The sequence below is a fragment of the Ornithorhynchus anatinus genome, chromosome 5, assembly GCF_004115215.2.
Source record: "Ornithorhynchus anatinus isolate Pmale09 chromosome 5, mOrnAna1.pri.v4, whole genome shotgun sequence".
Taxonomy (NCBI): Eukaryota; Metazoa; Chordata; class Mammalia; order Monotremata; family Ornithorhynchidae; genus Ornithorhynchus; species Ornithorhynchus anatinus.
In genome coordinates, this window is record NC_041732.1 from 56,177,128 (window position 1) to 56,191,354 (window position 14,227).

At 48.9% G+C, this 14,227-nt stretch overlaps 3 non-coding genes across 3 annotated transcripts; all 3 read left to right on the forward strand.

Moving 5' to 3' along the window:
- Positions 1–239: 239 nt before the first annotated feature.
- On the forward strand, positions 240–353 carry MIR200A (microRNA mir-200a). Its single transcript, NR_034703.1, has one exon. It is a non-coding gene; the product is annotated as a microRNA mir-200a (primary transcript).
- A 2,903-nt stretch (positions 354–3,256) lies between these two features.
- On the forward strand, positions 3,257–3,368 carry MIR429 (microRNA mir-429). Its single transcript, NR_034819.1, has one exon. It is a non-coding gene; the product is annotated as a microRNA mir-429 (primary transcript).
- A 234-nt stretch (positions 3,369–3,602) lies between these two features.
- Positions 3,603–3,696, forward strand: MIR1349 (microRNA mir-1349). The gene has a single exon (NR_034702.1). It is a non-coding gene; the product is annotated as a microRNA mir-1349 (primary transcript).
- The last annotated feature ends 10,531 nt before the right edge of the window (positions 3,697–14,227 follow it).

Below are 14,227 nucleotides of genomic sequence, written 5' to 3' on the forward strand. Positions count from 1 at the left end.
GAGTCCTTAGCCGGGGCCCCACCCCCAGCCCAATCCCTTCCTGTGCGTTCCTGGTGGCCTGACCTTTGGGGGTCACGGTCCCCAGCCTGGCTCAGTTTTCGGCCACACTCCCACAGGAATGACTCACGGTCAGAGGGAATGGGCAGTGGAGGCTTCTGCTGTCTGGTATCACCCAGACAGGGAGCTGGGGAGAAGAGGGAGAAGGAGCTGGGGAGGCTGTGGAGATCTCTGATATGCCAGCTTGGTGCCAACTGTGGTCCTCCGTGGGCATCTTACTAGACAGTGCTGGATTTGGGATCTACTCTAACACTGTCTGGTAACGATGTTCAAGGAAGGACCAATCCTCTACGAGCACCTGGAGAGATCATCCAGATGGGAGAGCTGGCCAAGGGTCTGGACAGGGGATTCTAAGCTGAGGATCTGGGCTGGGTGGTCCAGGCTGAGAGTCTGGAGATAGTGCGGATCTGGCTGTATTAGCATAGCTTCTGCCTCCGGGGCTTGGGGCTGGAGCCCATGGACATGGCCAGTCAAGAGGGGTCCCCGGAGGGCTGAGTCCATCCAGGGGAGTTTGTTACTCCTGGGATGGAGCGGCCCCCCACTGCAGTCCAGTAGCCCCTTCAGAGAAGGAATCAACCATCAACTGCTGCATGACTAAGCGGAAAGAGCATGGGCCTGGGAGTCAAAGAAACCAGGTTTTAATCTTGGGTCTGCCAGTTGCTTGTTGTGGGACCCTGGGGAAGTCACTTCACTTCTCTGTGCTTCATCTTGCTCATGCGTAAAATGGGGATTAAATACCTGTTCTCCCTCCTACTTCGTCTGTGAGCCCCATGTGGGACAGGGACTGTGTCCAACCTGATAAATTTGTATATATGTCAGCATTTAAAACAGTTCTTGACACACAGTAAGCACTTAACAAATATTATAATAACAATAATAATTAACAATATAATAATAATCAGGATTGGAATTTCCAAGGCCCCAATTTCCCTGGTGCCCAGTTGGAGCTGCCCTTAAAATTTCACAGTTAGTTCTCAGTCTGGGAGAACCCCCCCCGACCCCTGGCCCCCATAATTTTAAGGACTCAACTGTCCAGTGTAACCCCTGCCCTCCTCGGGAAGCCAATGAAGGCTGAACCCCCTACTGGGGGAGGGCTCAACCCCCATGGGGATTAGTTGCTCTGGAGCCTGGAAATCCCCAGCTCCTCTACCCCCTGCAGAGACCCCCACCCATTGTGAGGGACTCTGGCGGGAAGCCTCTCCCTTTCACCACCACGAGGGTAGGATTTCCTAGCCGGAGAAGCTGGTTCCTTTGTTCCCGGACAAAGAGACCAACCGTTCCCAACCTGCTTCCCAGCCACAGGGTCCAGCCGGTACAGGGGCTGGCACCAGGCTGGTAGTGCATTGGTGCTTAGCTGTTACCAAAGTCTTCTGAAAACACCACCCAGCCTCTCTTCCTGCCTCCTTCTGCCCCCCACTCCCCAACCCCTGGTGCTGGCCCCAGCCCTAAAGCTGGGGTGCCAGGGCAGCTCAGGAAAGGGGTGGAGAGCTCCAGGGGCATCTTGAGAGAGGGGAAGGGGGCAGCGCTGGCTCATGGTGCACCTGGGCCGGGAGGAACTCGGCTGAACTGGACATTCATTTTCCAGTAGACATGGGGGCACCACCCCTAGGCTCCTGGAAGGAACGGTTAAGCCAGTTGCCTTTCGGGTTCCCACTGGCATTCAGGTCAAGACCACCCCCACCCCACCCCTGGAACCACAGTTAATTTCTAAGGCATTTCCCACTGGAAGGCAAAGGAGAAGCTCTCCCACTATAGAGCTGGTTCCAGCTGAACTCTTTCATTCTCCTTTCCTCCCTCCCACCCTCCTCCCCCTCTGCTCCCACCCCACTCCCTCAGTCCAGCTCCCATTTAGCCTGCAGCAGGGTTTCTTTAGGGAAGCAGTAGAGCTCTCCCAGCTTTTCTGAATACCCCGGGTCCTGGACCTTGGGCCCTGCCTCAAAACCTGTAAACAACCCCCTCCCTCCTCCACAGCCCCCAGGCCCAAAGCAAAACCACTCCTAAACCTGCTTTTGGAGGCAAAGCTTTCAAGTGTGTGTGTACATTTTGTATAAGAGAAAATGTATGTATCAAATCATTTTTGTGTGTATGTGTATTTATGGATACATGAGTATATGAGTGAGCAAGTATGTGTATAATCATGTGTGTGTATGAGGGGGTGTGTGTGTGTGTGTGTGTGTGTGTGTACCAGGTGCTTGTGCACACCTGTGTGGACTGGAGTGTATGGGTTGGGTATGTATGTATACATACACACACACACACACACATATATATATATATATATATGTATATTTGTATATAGCAGCGTGGCTCAGTGGAAAGAGCCCGGGCTTGGGAGTCAGAGGTCATGGGTTCGACTCCCGGCTCTGCCACTTGTCAGCTGTGTGACTTTGGGCAAGTCACAACTTCTCTGTGCCTCAGTTACCTCATCTGTAAAATGGGGATTAACTGTGAGCCTCACATGGGACAACCTGATTACCCTGTATCTACCCCAGCCCTTAGAACAGTGCTCTGCACATAATAAGTGCTTAACAAATACCAACATTATTATATATGTGTGCGTGTCTCTGAGTGTATGTTTGTGTGTCAGGTCCAGTGTGTTTCTGTGTGTAGTTATGTTATGTGTCTATGTGTTTGTGTGTGGGCCAATGTGAATGTTTGTTCATAGAACCAGCCTCCCCAGAACCTTCCTGTGCCCGAGTTGGCCCAGACAATTCCCATCTGGAGCAGGAAGAAGAACTTTTCCCAGGCCAGTGTGTGTGTGTGTTTGGGGTTTGGGGGGGGAATAAGGTGGGGGGAGAGTTGCAGACAGGGACGGAAGGTGGGGCTAGGGGTGGGGAAGGGTCTAGCCAGATCAGGTTCCGGTTACTGATTAACTGGCCACAGGGAACTCCAACCCTTTTTAGAGTTTGAGCCAGATCAGTGGAGCAACTCATCTCCTCTCCCCCTTCCCCTCCCCGGAAACCAGACACCAGACATTAGGGTGAGAACCACCAGACTGGGGCAGTACTCCTGGTCTCCTGAAACTGAGCTTGTCCCCCTACTTCTGGGATGCAGAGAAGGCAGGGTGTTCGAGGTCCAGAAGGGAAGAATTTAACCAGCATCCTACCGCTCCCCTTTGGGGTCCTACTGGAGGAGGGGGGGCCAGAGAGGATCCCTGGAAGCACCAGGGACCGAGTTGGGGGGCAGGAGTCGACGCTGGCGGCGTGGAGGTGCCTGCTGATTGGTGTCTTACCAGACAAAGTTAGATCTGACTATTTTCGTCTAATACTGTCTGGTAATGCCGTCAATCACAGCGGCAAGATCTTCGTCTGACCCATGGAGCAGAGGGGCGTGGGAGCAGATGGAGGCCACAGTCTGGGGTTAGGCTGGGTCCTCATCCATCTGTCCAGTTGTCTGTCCCCAGCCCAGACCTCCTCTCCCATATCTCCAAGTGAAAGAGTTGACACTCCCAAGCCAGTCGGTGCCCAGGGGCCAGTGGAGTGGTCCAGCCTGGCCCAGGGCCCCGGCAGCAAAGAGGGCCCTCCTGAGGTGGGGGAAACTGAGGTGGCAGGGTGTACTGACAGGAAGCGCTGGGCTGAGAGAAGCCGGAACTGTGGTGCTTCACTCCAGCCTCACTCAGCCCCCAGTCAGTGCATTGCTTTTGGTCTCCCCAGCAACCCACCAAAGCCTCGGCAAAGGTTTGCCCCCTCCCCTTCTGGCTCAACCCAATCCAATCCCAGAACAGTAGTGACCTGGCCACCTCCAGGCCCTCAGTCCAGAGAGATTGAATGACTGTGGCTAAACATGGTGACAGGCCAGAAGCAGAGAGGGACTAAACCCAGGTCTCCTGACTCCCAGACTATGACTTCTCCTCCAGCTGCAGTGTCATGGTCCTGCTGGCTGTTTCACTGTTCCACGTGGCTGGACCGCTGCTGGAGGTGGGTGGGGGGGGGGGGGAGGAAGGGGAGGTAAAACATCCCTGAGCAGCCCTGGAAAGGACAGAGCTTCTTGGGTCCCACTCCAGGGACAATGGGGAATCAATCAATCAATGCTATTTATAGAGTGCTTACTGTGTGCAGAGAAATAATAATAATTGTGTAATTTTTTAAGTACTTACTATGTGCCAGGCACTGTACCAAGCACAAGGGTGAATACAAGCATATCAGGTTGGACACAAGTCCCTGTCCCACATGGGGCTTCCAATTTCAATCCCCACCTAACAGATGAGGTAGCTGAGTCATAGAGAAGTGAAGTGACTTTCCAAGTGCTTAGTACAGTGCTCTGCACATAGTAAGCTCTCAATAAATACTACTGAATGAATGAAGTGATTTGCCCAAGGTCACACAGCAGACAAGTGGGGGAGCCTGGATTAGAGCCCAGCTCCTTCTGCTCTATACACTATGCCATGCTGCTTCTCTCAGAGCTTGGAAGAGTACAATACAGCAGAATTGGTCGGCACGATATCTGTCCATAAGAAGCTTACAGTCTAGAGAGGGAGACAGATATTAAAATAAATTACAGATAGGAAATGGTAGAGTATAAGGATATGAACGTAAGTGCTGTGGGGCTGGGAAGGATGTGAGAATTAAATTGCTTAAGGGGTACAACTGAAGTGCACAGGCAAAACAGAAAGGAGGATGAATAGGGGAAGTTAGGACTTAGTCAAGTAAGACCTCTTAGAAGAAATGTGATTTTAGTAAGTGTTTGAAGATGGGGAGAATGATGGCTTGTCGGATATGAAGGGGGAAGGAGTTCCAGGCCAGAGGGAGGTCATGGATGAGTGATCAACAGTGAGACAGATGAGATCAAGGTACAGTGAGGAGGTTGGCTAGAGAAGTGAATTGTGCAGGCTGGATTGCAGGAGATCAGCAGAGTGAGATAGGAAAGGGTCAGCTGATTAGGTCCTTTAAAGCAGATGATTAGGAATTTCTATTTGAGATGGAGATGAATGGGCAACCACTGGAGGTTATTAAGGAGTGGAGAGATATGGACTGAATGTTCCTTTAGAAAAATGGGTACCAGGGAGGGCTTGCTGCTTCCTCAGTGGTTTCCAGAAGGAGGCGCTCTACTCCCTCCAGCTGCCTGCATGATGCTCAGAGGAGTCACACCAGGAGCCTCCCTGCTTCTCAGCTCACTACCAGATCTCACGTCTGACTCTCCCGACGGATCCGGGGCCTGGGACTCCTCAAGCTACTGCACGTGAGCCTGAGACCCAGAGAGGGTGAGTGACTTGCCCAGGGCCACCAGATAATCTACCTTGGGGAGAGATATGAATGGAAATCGGTGGCATTCAGTGGGCAGGGAGCAAAATGGCTGGGGAGTTTCATGGTATGAGAGACGATGGGAAGCAGCATGGCCTAGTGGAAAGAGCACAACGGGGAGTCAGAAGACTTGGGTTCCAACGCTGGCTCTGTCACACTTACCTGCTGGGAAACTTGGGACTAGCCTGCCTATGCCTCGATTTCCTTTTATGTAAAATGGGGATTAAATACTTGTTCTCCTTCCCTCTTAGACTGCAAGCCCCTGTGGGACAGGGACTGTCTGTTCTGATTGATTGTCTCCAACCCCCAGCACTTGGTAAATGGCAGCTGCCCAGTTCTGCATGTCCTGTCCCAGGAACTCATCACACAGAATTTAATGAAGCCTGCTTGGGGTTCTGCACATAGCAGGTGACAAGTATTAGTGCTTTGATCTCAACAGGAACCCAGTACAGTGCTCTGCATGCAGTACTCTAGACAATGTAGATACTCAGTACAGCATTCTTTTTCACCTCAGCTGTTTAGTACAGTTCTCTGCATGCAATCAACATCCCATACAGCACTCTGCAAATAGGAGATGCTTAGTACAGAACTCTGCACACTATAGGTGCTCAATAAATACTATTCTATGATGAATGAATGAAAGAAAACTGCATGCAGAGCACTCTACTGGGCACTTGAGAACCTATTTGAATAATAGATATGTTTCCTACCCTCGAGGAGTTTACCACCTAACGGGGGAGACAAGCAGACATAAACCACCAAACATGCAATAGGAAAAGGGTAAAATCATTGATCCAAATGATAAAAAAAGAAGAGGTAATTAGATGAACAGACCTCTACTCCAGTGCTAAGGAGACTAATTTGATGTGGAAGCAGGAAATTTAGTAAGAAAAGCCCTCCGTGAGACTCTGGGGACAGGTTAGGGTGAGGCCTGGTGGATTTGAGGGAGAAGGGAATTATAGGCAGGAGGAACAGTGAGAGATTGGAGGTGCGAGAGCAGAGAGTGGGCAAGGTAAGGGGGTGAGCTTGGCAGGAACAAATAGTGTAAACTGGGGAGTCAGTGGGTAAGGAGTGACAGATTAGAGGGAGGAGCAAGCAGAGAGCCCCACCTCCCCACCCCACCCAGACCCCAATCCAATCCCCCTTTTCCTTCCTCTCTCCCTCTTCCAGAATCCCCTAGGGGTCCCTCTCAGACAGAACCCCAATCAATCAATGGTATTTATTGAGCACCTATAGTGTGCAGAGCACTGTATTAAGCACTTGGGAAAGCACAACAGAGTTGATGATGATAATAGTATTTAAGTGCTTACTATGTGCCAGGCACTGTTCTAAGTGCTGGGATAGGTACAAGGTAATCAAGTTGTCCCACATGGGGCTCACAGTCTTAATCCTCATTTACAGATGAGGTAACTGAGGCACAGAGAAGTGAAGTGGCTTGCCTAAGCCCACACAGCAGACAAGTGGCAGAGTCGGGATTATAACCCATGTTCTCTGACTCCCAAGCCTGTGCTCTTTCCACTAAGCCACGATGCTTCTCCAACGTGAGAGGGATGGGGGTGTGTATGAGGGAGGGGGTGATGGGGTGAGGGGGTGCGAGAGAGAAGGGGTTGGGGGGGAAGGGATGCGAGACGGAGGAGTTCTTCCCGGCTCATCCTCCGACCACCTGGCCCCCCGAGTCCTCGGATGGAGCCCCGCCCGCCTCATTGCATCAGAGTTGGTAGACCTGTTCTCTGCCTAAAGCGAGCTTACAGTCTAGAGCCCAGGCTCTCAGGACTGTAACCCTGGCCCAAAATGGCTCTTGCCTTCATCACCTCTAAGCCCCTCCAGCCTCACCTCATTCACTGGGGTTTCTGAGAGCTGAGCCAGTGGCAGATAGTTCCCACATCTGAAAAGCAAGTAGTCGGGACAGGCATACCCTAGGCTACAGCCACCTCATTGTACATACAACCCAGGAATTCAGCTGCTTTGGGGGATACTATATCTCAAGTTACAGCTACCTCATGATACATACAAACTGGGGAGACAGCTGCTTTGGTGTGATACTGTACCTCAAGTTACAGTCACCTCATACAACCCACACATACATATATCCACATATACATATATCTATATATACACATATCCATACATATATCCACACATGATACAAACAACCCAGGGATATAACTGCTTTGGTGTGATATTGTGCCTCAAGTTACAGCCACCCCATGATACATACGACCCAGGAATACAGTTGTTTTTGTGTGATACTGTACTTCTAGTTACATCCACTCATGATACATACAATCCAGGGATACAACTGCTTCAGTGTGATACCATACTTCAGGTTACAGCCACACACAATACATACAACCCGGGAATGCAGCTGTTATGATTTGATAGTAAACCCTGGGTTACACAACAACATAGGCAATCCAGGGACACAGCCATTGTGGCTTGACTCCATTACTTTAGGGGCCATTGCAAGTTGCCTAACCAGTTGAAAAAGTTACGGTCTCTCCATCATTAGCAAAAATTTGGGGATTGAGAAGGGTAACATCAATATGAAAGGAAGCCGATGAATTTATAAAAATGGCAGAAGACCTGATGGATGAGGTGTGAAGAAGTGTATAGAAAGAGTTGGCTGGCTACCAGGTACTTTTCGAAGACAAGAAGAAGGCTTTCTCAATCTATACTGAGCAAATGTTTCACTGAAGTTGAAAAATTACTACCTCAGTCAGCAAAATAAGCTACTTTTGCACCTCCTACAAAGATTAATGATCATAATATAACCCCTCAGTTACTGTTGTGATTATAATGCTTTGAATTGCTTTAATAAATATTATACAATATTGTAATGATGCTTGATGTAACAGTAAACAATATATAAAGAAAGGAATTTCATTTTTATTTCATGTCATTCAGTTCTGGGTCCCCTTCTATTCCTCATATACACACACTCCCCTGGAGAACTCATTCACTTCTAGGGTTTCAACTGCCATCTCTATATGGATGATTCCTAAATCTACATCTCCAGCCCTGATCTCTCTCCTTCTGTACAGTCTCATATTTCCTCCTGCCTTCAGGACATCGCGGCTTGGATGTCCCACCAACACCTCCAACTTAACAGGTCCAAAGCAGAACTCCTCATCTTCCCACCCAAATCCTGCCCTCCCCATGACTTTCACATCACTATAGACATCACCACCATCCTCCCTATCTCAAAAGCCTGTAATCTTGGCATTATCCTCAACTCATTTCTTTCATTCAACCTAAATTTTCAATCTGTCAGCAAACACTGGCAGTTCATTGCTAAAATCTAACCATTCCTCTTCATCCAAACTACCACATTCATTCAAGCACTTGCCCTATCATTCATTCATTCAATAGTATTTATTGAGCGCTTACTATGTGCAGAGCACTGTACTAAGCGCTTGGGATGAACAAGTCGGCAACAGATAGAGACAGTCCCTGCCGTTTGACGGGCTTACAGTCTAATCGGGGGAGACGGACAGACAAGAACAATGGCACTAAACAGCGTCAAGGGGAAGAACATCTCGTAAAAACAATGGCAACTAAATAGAATCAAGGCGATGTACAATTCATTAACAAAATAAATAGGGTAACGAAAATATATACAGTTGAGCGGACGAGTACGGTGCTGTGGGGATGGGAAGGGAGAGGTGGAGGAGCAGAGGGAAAAGGGGAAAATGAGGCTTTAGCTGCGGAGAGGTAAAGGGGGGATGGCAGAGGGAGTAGAGGGGGAAGAGGAGCTCAGTCTGGGAACGCCTCTTGGAGGAGGTGATTTTTAAGTAAGGTTTTGAAGAGGGAAAGAGAATCAGTTTGGCGGAGGTGAGGAGGGAGGGCGTTCCAGGACCGCGGGAGGACGTGACCCAGGGATCGACGGCGGGATAGGCGAGACCGAGGGACGGCGAGGAGGTGGGCGGCGGAGGAGCGGAGCGTGCGGGGTGGGTGGTAGAAAGAGAGAAGGGAGGAGAGGTAGGAAGGGGCAAGGTGATGGAGAGCCTTGAAGCCTAGAGTGAGGAGTTTTTGTTTGGAGCGGAGGTCGATAGGCAACCACTGGAGTTGTTTAAGAAGGGGAGTGACATGCCCAGATCGTTTCTGCAGGAAGATGAGCCGGGCAGCGGAGTGAAGAATAGACCGGAGCGGGGCGAGAGAGGAGGAAGGGAGGTCAGAGAGAAGGCTGACACAGTAGTCTAGCTATCCCATCTTTACTTATTCAATCCTGTCAACCTCCTTATTGACCTCCCTGCATCCTGTCTCTCCCCACTCCAGTCCATACTTCACTCTGCTTCCAGCATTATTTTTCTACAAAAACATCAGTTTGCTTCCCCACTTCTTCACAGGACAGTGTTCAGCGCTTAGAACAGTGCTTGCCACATAGTAAGCACTTAACAAATACCATCATTATTATTCAGAACCTCTAGTGGTTGACCATCTACCTCCCCACTAAACAGAAAATCCTCATCATTGGCTTTAAAGCACTCAATCACCTTGTCAGCCTGCTCACTTCTCTCCTCTAATGCCAACCTACTCACTGTACCTTGATCTCATCTATCTTACTGCCAAACCTTCACCCACATCCTGCCTCTGGCCTGGAACTCCCTTCCTGCTTCATATCTGACAGATCATCACTCTCCCCACCTTCAAAGCCTTCTTTAAAATCACATCTCCTCCAAGAGGCTTCTCCTGATAAAGTCCTTATTTCCTCTAATTCCTCACCCTTCTGCATCACTCTTGCATTTGGATTTACACCCTGTATTCACCCCACCCTTAGGCCCACAGGACTTACATATGTATCTGTAATTCATTTATTTATATTAATGTTTGTCTCTCTCTCTAGACAATTAGTTTCTTTTGGGCAGGGAACATGTCTCCCAACTCTGTAATATTGTACTCTCCCAAGGGCTTAATACAGTGCTCTGTACACAGTAAGTGCTCAATAAATACGATTGATTGATTTTTATTTGAGTTTTTGGAACAGATCCCAATTCAAAACACAGAAGTTTATAGGAAAATATTCTCTAAGGTAACATTTATTCATGATACATACACATTTTCAAAGAATACATCTCATGTGGATTGTGGGGTTTGATTATACAGCTTTCTGCATACAAGGGCAGCATGGTCTAGTGGATAGAGCACGGACCTGGGAGTCAGAAGGTCATGGGTTCTAATCCCAGCTCTGCCATTTCTCGGCTGTGTGGCCTTGGGCAAGTTACTTCACTTCTCTGTGCCTGCCGATTTGTATATTCCAAGTGCTTAGTACAGTGATGTGCACAAAGAAGTGCTCAATAAATACCATTGAATGAATGAATGAATGTTACCTCATTCATTCGATCGTATTTATAGAGCACTTACTGTGTGCAAAGCACTGTACAACACTTGGAAGAGTACAACAATAAACAGACACATTCCCTGTCCACAACGAGCTCATAATCTCATCTGTAAAATGGGGATTGAGACTGTGAGCCCTATACGGGAAAGGGACTGTGTCCAACTCGATTTGCTTATATCCACCCCAGTGCTTAGTACAATACCTGGCATATAGTAAGTGCTTAACAAATGCCATCATCATCATTATTATTATTGAGGCATCCAGTATATTGCTCTGCACACCCTGCACAGAATACAATACAATACAACAGTTCAATACAACAGAATTAGCAGACATGTGCCCTGCCTATAGCAAGGTTACTGTCTAGAGGGGGAAATGGATATTAATATGAATAAATGGTGATCCCTGAGGAGGCTGATGTAATAGGCACCCAGTACTGTGCTTTGTACCCCATAAGCACTCAGAACAATATTCTGCAGACAGTGTAGGTGATGATAATGCTAGTGGAATACAATTTACCCTACCTTCCTCCTTTGAGGTCAGCTATCAGTCAAAGCATCTCCAAATACGATTGAATGAATGAATGAATGAACTGAATAGCTACATTAGGAACCCAGAAGTTCAGAATGTGGAACCCTGGTTTCTCCCTCCCCTGCACCTCACCCCCTCCCCCACTCCCACCCTCGCCCACCCCCAGCACCCGAAATGGCAGCAATCGAGCAGTCATTCCCACGGCCCAGCCTGCCTTAGGGTCACGGTGAGGCCAGGCAAACAGCCAGGACTCTAAGTCTATTTGTGAAGCAAACATCCTTGTGGACTCATGCAGTCTGGGGCAGACCCGCCTGAACCAGAATCTCCCTCCTCAAATCCAACAGACAGTGACTCTCCCCTGCTTCAAAGCCTTATTGAAGGCACAGCTCCTTCAAGAGGCCTTTCCAGACTAAGTCCCACTTTTCCTCAATTCCCATCCCCTTCTGCAACACCCTGACTTGCTCCCTTTGCTCTTCCCCCTCCCGCTGCCCAACCCCACAGCACTAATGTATTTATCTGTAATTTTGTTTATTTGTATTGCTGTCTCCCCTCCTCTAGACTATGAGCTCCTTGTGGGCAGAGAATGTCACTGTTTATTTTCGTATTATACATTCCCAAGCATTTAATACAGTGCCCTGCACACAGTAAGTGCTTAATAAATACAATTGAATGAATGAATAAATGAATGAATGAACCTGACCCTGGGAGTGGGAGGCCAAGCCATCGGATCCTGTTCAGCGATCCACCATCCATTCAGGGAGAACAAGGCCGTGTACTCATCTGTCAGTTTTCTCATCTAGGACCACAAAATGAACGGAAGACCTGGGACTGCCCGACTCCCATCCCTCTACCTCCACCACCACCCAAGCCCCATTTATAGCCTCAGTGCCAACCCTCACCACAATAGTATTGATTGAGTTGCCTAATAATAATTGTGGTATTGGTTAAGCACTTACTATGTGCCAGACACTGTACTAACTGCTGGGGTAGTTAAGACCTATTCGGGTTGGACGCAGCTCCTGTCCCACACAGGGCTCAGTCTTAATCCCCATTTTAAAGATAACTGAGGCATAGAGAAGTTAACTGACTTTTCTGAGGTCACACAAAACAAAAACATTGAATTCATGTTTCTCCACTCTGCGAGAGCCTCCCTTGGCTGCCCATCCACCTTTACATCAAACAGAAACTCCTTACCATTGGCTTTAAAGCAGTCAATCACCTTGCTCCCTCCTACAACATCTCACTACTCTCCTACTACAACCCAGTCCATATACTTGGCTCTTCTAATGTCAACCTACCCAATGAACCTCGATCTCATCTAACTCACCACTGACTGCTCACCCACGTCCTGCCTCTGGCCTGGAACACCCTCCCTCTTCATTTCCAACAATCACTCTCCAATCCTTGAAAGGTTTATTGAAAGTACATCTCCTCCAAGAGGTCTTCTCTGACTAAGCCCTCTTTCGTCTCCTCCCACTCCCTTCTCCATCATCCTCATTTGCTCCTTTTATTCACCCCTCCCTCAGCCCCACAGCACTTACATACATCTCTATAATTTATTTATATTAATGTCTGTCTCCCCTTCTAGACTGTGAGCTCACATTAGGCAGCAAATGTGTCTTCTAACTCTTTTGTACACTCCCAAATGCTTAGTACATTTGCACCCCTTGCACTTCATGCCAACGATGCACTCATTTATGCACAACCACCTATAGCACTTTTTTCGATGCCCTCTTACTTAAGCACTCATTCACCTACATACCCACTTAAGAGAAGGAGTGTGGCCTAGTAGAAAAAGCATGATCCTGGAAGTTAAAGGATGTGGGTTCTAATTCTAAATCCAGCATTTGTGTGCTGTGTGACATTGGGAAAGCCACTTAACCTCTCTGTGCCTCAGTTTCCTCATCTGTAAAATGGGGATTAAATCCTACTCTTTCTAATTTAGACTGGGACTCCATGAGGGAGTGGGACTATGTCCAACTTAATAACCTTACCTAATAATATTATTATTACTATATAATAATAATTATGGTATTTGTTAAACTCTTACTATATGCCGGTCAGCGTACTAAACGCTGGGGTGGATACCAGCAAATCGGATTGGACACAGTCCCTGACCCCTGTGGAGTTCACAGTCTCAATCCACATTTTACAGATGAGGCAACTGAGGCATAGAGAAGTGAAGTGACCTGCCTAAGGTTCACACAGCAGACAGTTGGCAGAGCTGGAATTAGTGACCTTCTGACTCCCAGGCTTGGAATCTATCCACTACACCATGCTGCTTCTCATAAGCGCTGGAGTAGATACAGGATTATTAGGTTGGACACAGTCCCTGTCTCTTCTGGGGCTCACAGTCCCGATTTTACAGAGAAGGTAATTGAGGAATAAAGAAGAGAAGTGACTTGCCTAAGGTCACACAGCAGAGAAGCGGCAGAGCTGAGATTAGAACCCAGGTCTGCGTGTGCATATGTTTGTGGGTGCATATTCCTTGGGGGAGGTGGGGGGAGATTCGTGTGCATGCGTGCATGGGTGTGTGTGAGTGGGTGTCTGTGGGTGCATATGGCTGTGCAGAAGGGATTCGTGTGGGTGTGTGCCTGGGTAAATGCATGTGCAAGTGTGTCTGTGGGTGCATATGTCTTGTGCACGGGTGGGATTTGTTTGGGAGTGTACGTGGGTGTCGCTGCAGCGGCCCGGGCTGAGCTGGGGCAGCCAATGGGTAGGTCAGTGTGGGTGCAGGTTCCTGGGACAGAGGAACTAGAGGAGCCGTGGCGAGACTGGAACAAACCGAAACATTTCGGAAACGTCAGATGAGAACAGCCCCAGACCTGCGTTTGACCCCGCAGGCCCAGCCCAGCCAAGCCCTGCCCAGTTCAGCCTCAGCTGCCCGCCGTTCCCGACCCCCGAGTAGCCCCAGCTCCATCCACGCCCCCACCCCTCTGCCACCCCCATCCTCCTGGAGGCCGCCACCGCGTTGCTAAGCAGCTGTTGCTAGGTAACCACCATTGTCTCTGGAGAGGTGCGTAAACCCGAAGGCCGTGGAGCTGGGCGGGAGCCGGGGGGC